This window comes from Chamaea fasciata, unplaced genomic scaffold, assembly GCF_029207755.1.
Source record: "Chamaea fasciata isolate MVZ Bird 193981 ecotype frontalis unplaced genomic scaffold, bChaFas1.0.hap1 SCAF_15, whole genome shotgun sequence".
Taxonomy (NCBI): Eukaryota; Metazoa; Chordata; class Aves; order Passeriformes; family Sylviidae; genus Chamaea; species Chamaea fasciata.
Window position 1 is genome coordinate 4,482,601 of NW_027094100.1, and position 6,408 is coordinate 4,489,008.

General features: G+C 38.9%; 1 long non-coding RNA gene across 1 annotated transcript; it reads left to right on the top strand.

Moving 5' to 3' along the window:
* Positions 1–502: 502 nt before the first annotated feature.
* On the top strand, positions 503–2,520 carry LOC136297449 (uncharacterized). Its single transcript, XR_010723168.1, has 2 exons — positions 503–635; positions 1,390–2,520. It is a non-coding gene; the product is annotated as an uncharacterized lncRNA (long non-coding RNA).
* The last annotated feature ends 3,888 nt before the right edge of the window (positions 2,521–6,408 follow it).

Here is a 6,408-nt window from a genome sequence, read left to right on the forward strand (position 1 = left end):
CTGAGGTGCACATGGGTTGTCCCATGAGATACCAGTGTGGATGTGCACAGTCAGCTGTGTGCTGGGCTTTTCTCACAGCAGGCACACCCAGCTGTGTCTGAGAATGGGATGGGAGTTAGGACTTTACAGGCAGATTCAGGTCTGCTGGAATAAATGCGTGTTGTTGGTAGATTTTCCTTTACCATGTGCAATGTTGGGATTTCTTTTTTCCTTGTGCAGCTGCCATTGTTCAGTTTGGTTGGAGATTTTTGCCCCTGTGCTTTCAAGGATTGTCTTGCAGTTGCTACGGGATCTGCTGCAAAGAGGTTTAAGTGCTTTGGCTGCAGTAAGGCCCAGATTTGCATCTCTCTCACTTTTGAGCAAGCAAGTTCCAGAAAAGTAGGTGGAATAATATATGAAAATAGTTATAGAAAGCAGAATCAGCATTAATCAGCTGAGGTGCATTAAAAGATTATGGGTCAGTACTCCAAGGGTGGATCAGTGGCATTTCATTAAAGATAATGAATCTACTGTGAGTTGGACTGGCTGAAGTTTTGGCTCTAGGTCACACAAAAATTTGACACATAGGTATTCTGCCTGAAGAACTTACACTGCTTTGAAGCTTTATACTGTGAAGGATTTTGGCTGGTTTATCAGTAAGTACTTTTTAACCATGAATATCTGCAGTGGTATGAAAGTCCATGACTCTTCTAGTATCTAAAGTTTCTTTAATATGCTCCACATTTCAGAAAATTCATTTTACTTCTTTTTTTTTTTTAAGTGTTCTTTTTTGAAAGCAGAAGAATGTGAGTGAGAGAAAACTTGTCAAGATTATGAAAATCTTGACATGTCTTTATTCAGGAAGTTAACAAGTCAAGGTTTCAATAGTGGTGGTATTTGGCAGTATTCACAATATTCTTGTCTATTCTTGCTTTTCTTCTCAGTTGTGACACTAACATGAAAGATACTATGTAAGTCATGCTATACAAACATAAATAGCAGTTAATAGCATAATTTGGTTAATAATTCCTTTATTCAAGAAAAAAAAAATATGGGAGAATTCTATTAAACCTCATAATTTACTGATTTCATAGCTATAGCAGGATTTTAAATACCACCATACTAATCCCTATGTGTTTGTTTTAGGAAAGCATAGATTCACCAGATCATTAAAGCATATAATTTACTATAATTAGGCAAAGTATTTTGTGAGTATATTTCAAAAGAGAATTTAGACCACTTTATAAGCAGCCAGTCTTGATAGTGTTGTGTTTTTATGGTTGTCTCCCAAAATGATAGAAATCAGTATAGTCACAGTGGGGCCAGTGCAAGGTTTTGAAAAACTGTGGGATCTGCTTAACATTGACGGCTTTTAGTGGAGGCTATATTTATATTATTTTTCATTTACAGCTTGATCTACTAGTCTACTAAACCTCTATGCAAAGTGTGAGCAGAAGAGAGGGGCAGAGCAGGCTGGACTCCCTTCATCTTCACCAGTGAAAATCATTTCCTAAACAAGATCTGACAGCCATAAAATCTGAGATGGAGAAGGTACAGACAAATGGTGGTTTGAATATTATGTAAGGAATGATTCCTCTTTCTATCCCCAGTGTTTATCAATATATTTCCTGGAGTACTGTCTGTTGAAGCCAGTATTTACAGACCAAAAAGGAAAGTGGGTACAAACGAGTGCACACCAACAAATGAATCATGAGTGAATTCAAGCTTCAGTACATCCAGTGCAGCATAAGGGGAGGATTTGACTCAGCCCAGGAGACTGAGAGGAACCTGCATGGAACATGTGCCAGGAGACAGAGCGATATGTATGGAACATGTGCTTCATGAAGGGAGCTGGTGACAGCCCTTCCCTGTGCCAGGGGGTCTCGGGAGCTTCCAGTGCTTTCAGCCAGGGTCAGCCATGTGAAGTTGTCATTAGATGGAACACAGACCCATTGTCGTTGTGTGTCTTTCTGTTCTCTAAGATGGTCTCTTCTGTCTCTTTCTGACTCCAGCTTCTGTTTTTGTGGCAGCAGAGGTTCCTGGGTCACTCCAACAGATTCATTCCAGAGATGTTCTGGTTGGGAGTGAAGATTGAATATTAGCACAGAACTCAGTTCCTGCTTGCTCCTGCCTTGCTTAACTTAGGCAGCTTTTACTCCAGGGGACTCTAGCAGTCTATAAAGCAGAGCACTTTATGGAGGGTCATTAATAATAACTGCTCATATTTTATTTTAATCTTGCATGGAACCATTTTCTTGTGATAGAACTTGGGCTAGAATTTAAATCTCTTAACTGAAGAACTACTAGCTTTCAATTTCACAACTAAACCCTACAATGCAGTGTGTATCAGAAGGCTACTTGAAATGAAATATATGAATCTGTGTTTCACAGAGAGTATTATGGACCAGTTCCTCCATTGTGCAAAGAGAACAGATTTCTGCATTCTTGCTTGATAAATCTTTCTAATTATATTCATTTCAGTGGAATGAATATTAATTGTTTTAATGTATTTAATAAAGTTTGCTCTCTATTTCTTTTTTCCACTTCAAATTAATTTCTCTTTTCATTTCATTAATTTAAAGAGATTTTACTTCTTGTAAGTTAATTACATTTTTTCCTTTTAGAAGGAAAACATTTCAGATGATAAGTACTATTATTTTAACAAGTATAATGAGGGCATACAGCATCCTGAAGATAAGTTTCTTTATCCTTTTCTCTAAGTGTTGTGGGCAAGACTCATTTATATTGTAATATTCCAAATAGCCAAGGTGCGAGCTATTATTAACATCTCTGATAAATTTGCATATCCTGATCTGATATGCCATGCACAGCTAATGCAGTAATGTGTGCATTAGAGACAGATACAACTTCTTTTTTAGGCTAAGATTTTTTCAGTTATTAAGGTAAATGTAAAAATGTTTGAAATACTAAGATAAATATAATCACTCTGAATGTCATGGGTATAAGCAGTAATAAATTTCTTCCATGACATATTTTTTCATATGTAAGATATAGCTAAAAATTTCATAAATATATTTCAGCAACCACTTACATGAGTTTATAATCCCTCAGAGGTTAAACTGAATTTTTTAACAGTTCCAACCACTGATACAGAAATAATAAATTCACACTAATGGAGTGGATGGTGACTTCTTGAAAGACATTTCTGTTTATCACAGGAATACTATGGACATATGAAACAACAATATATTAATACTAATGACGTAAGTAGATACTTAGAAAGTCTCTTGAAATCATCTTAAAAAGTTCTGCTCAAGAAAAAAAGGGCTCTGTGAAAAACAGTCTTTTCCATTTCTGTATTACATGATTGCTGACATCTTTTCAAAGTATTTTGCTCTTCCTTCAAATATTTATATTACCAAGAAGGACAAAATCAATAGCTTGAACTGGCAAAACTTCAGAATTGTGAAAATCTTAGAAATGGTTGTTCTCTGATTTACAGCAGTGCAAATCTACTGTTACTGAGGCTGCACTTAATTTTATATAACTTCAGAATTATTTACAGAAAAATGCCGGAGTTTTTGCTGCATAGTAAGGAGAAATCTTATGCAGTTATTTTACCTGCATACAGTTGTTCAAAATACAAAGAGATGTGGACAGGAGGGAAGGTGGCTGTATCAAGGCGAATTCAAGTGTAGAGAGGGATGATTTGTTAGTTCTCATAGGACAGACCTCAGCTGAGGGTGAGGGTAAGTTCTCCAAATGTGAATAATAGCATTTTTCTTGAAGATTAGAATATTGTGAACAATCAGAGTATCCCTCAAAACAAATAAAATGCAGAACACAGAAGCTGGGTGTTTTTTAAGAGAAAATATAGTGATCTAGGTGTTCCCTTCTTTTTCCTATGGAATTGAGACACAAACATTTTCTCCTTTAAGAGGCTGATTCTTCCTTAGCTTTATAATGCACCTCATCTTATATTGTTGCTGTTACTTTTCTCCCCCTTTTCCAAAATCTGTAGGATTTTTTTTTAATTAAATAGCTGCTTTGTAGCTGCACACTGCAATAGGATTTTTATATTGAAAGAACTACAAAGCAGTTGAAGCAAATATTCTTTCTCCCCTTAGTTTCACCCTGCTGATGGCTCTATTCATGCTATAAAAGATGATGTCTGGGTAGCTGTTTTTTGCAATTACCCGTTAACTTGGAAACCAAAATCCACTTTTTTAGCAGCAAATACCTTTCTTCTTTATTTACACACATTAGTTTACTTGTTAAACACAATGTGAAGACTGCATTAATGGCTGCAGAATTAAAAAGGACCAAAGATTTTGCCTTATCCATAAATCAAGGGAATTGGTCATTGCTAAGTTCCCAGATTCTGCTGGAATTTCTGAAGGGAACTTTTGCAACATCAGCAGTTAGTGAATACCGTCAGTCTCAATATTTTTGTTTGGTTTTTTTTGGTTTTTTTTTTTATGTTCTTTTAAAAGTTATTGCATTTTCCTACATGGTTTGTTCACATATTTAGATGTATGAGTGATGCAATCAGATAAACTGCATGCTAAGATGTGTAAGAAGTAAAGGCAAGATAATTAAGGCCACTTGCTCACAGGAGGGCTGTGTTAGAAGAGAAATCGAAGCCCAGCCCAGCCTGAAAAGGGTTCCTGGCACTGTGACTGAGCTCTGTGCTGGGTCTGAACCCTGGTGTGCACATTCCTGTTTCCTGGCACAGAGGGTGGGAAACACCATGTGTGTCCCTGACTGCTAAATCCCAACCCCAGCACAGTCATTGGGGCAGTGCCTAAAATCAGCGTGGAGAACAGCTTAACATGTTTTGGGGAGTTCGGTACAAGCAAGTTTTGTGAACTCCCCAGCAAGGCTCTGGCTCCCCTGGTTCCCACCCCAGCCAGCTGCAGGGAAGGGCTGGGTTCAAAGGTATGGTTCAAATCCAACCCTCACCCTGTCAAGCGCTTTACTATCAGCTGCAGGGCAAAGTTACTTTTTTGTTTTGGCTGCTCTGTCATTCTGAACTTTTGGGGCTGGTAAGTGTAATTGGACTGTGAAATGACCTTGCAAATGACAGGTGTTTCTATCATCTTTCAATCAGCTTCAACCTTTATCAAAATAAAATAAAAAACAAACAAACAAATAAAACCACTGTTGTCTCTTAACTAAGGCTTGGAAAAGTTTTTGCCTTTGCAGAGATGCTCCTCCCCTCCATACCATTTATCACGAGGAAATATTGGCATTCACGTCTTCTATTATCTATATAGGATATAGATTGAAATCTTCCTTTCCAGGAATATCCCATATCCAGGATGCTGCAGTTATCATTAACTTACTTCCAACATTATTAAAGCAGCAGAGAATATAGTGACATACAGGTTAAGAAGAACCCAGAGTTTATGGATTCAGGCTCCTATTTTTTGCAAGTATTACGGCAGAATAAATTGCTTTCATGCCACAAATTTCCAGTACATTCCGTGTGCTTCTTTTCTCCTTACAGTACTTCCACATTCCTAGGATAGCTGTACATTGCAGGGCTGGCCTTAAAAGCGTGGCAGCAAATCTCTCAACTGAGACCCCATACAGCAGCTTCTCTCACACCCTCAGCAGTGCTTTCTCACATCCATGGAGCTGGACTTTAACTTCTTCCCTGCTCCAGATCCAACACTGCAGACCATGTGGTCAGGATGGGCTGTGAATGAAGCTGGACAAGTGATGACATGCTGATGTGACACTTATCAGACATAGCTCTGACTAAAGGAACATCAGCTTCCATTTTTCCCACACGTCTGATCCAAGGTTTCTTTCAGACAAAGGGGAGGAACTCCAGAGCTCTGCCCTGCACATCCCAGGAGCCCCACAGAGCTGTGTAGGTGGGACAAGGAACCCCTCTCTATCCCAGCCTGTAAGGATTTGTCTCTCCCTGTCCAGGAGTGCTCACAAGTGGGCCGAGGTCCCACTCAAAGATGGGTTACAGAGACAGAACACCTCAGTAATTTCTGGGCAGGGAGGGAGGGGATGAAATATGTGATCAAGGTAGAAGTAAGCTGGATTAGTGCAGAAAAACCTCAATGATTTCAGTGCAGAACTACAGAGGGCAGAGACCAAACATGCATATTCCAGAGGCAGATATCAGGAGACATTTGAGAAGTGCCACTATCTCTGTTACTTATTCTTGAGTCACCTGGGAGGGTGGTCAGGTTGTCAGTATGACTAAAAGCTGGTCCTGGGCTTTTGCCTAAAACCTCAGGCAGCCTCCAGTGGCACAGATTTTAGCAGAATTATGTTCAGATTAGAGGTCCCAGGTGAGAACACCTGATGAGAGAGGGTCAGGACCTAAATAAGAAACAGGGCTATCTCTGACTTCCCAATATGCATACACACAGAGAAAGATTAAGATCTCGTAGACTCACTTCTGTGAGGAGAGACCAGGGAAGACTCCTAGTTTGCTCTGCAAAT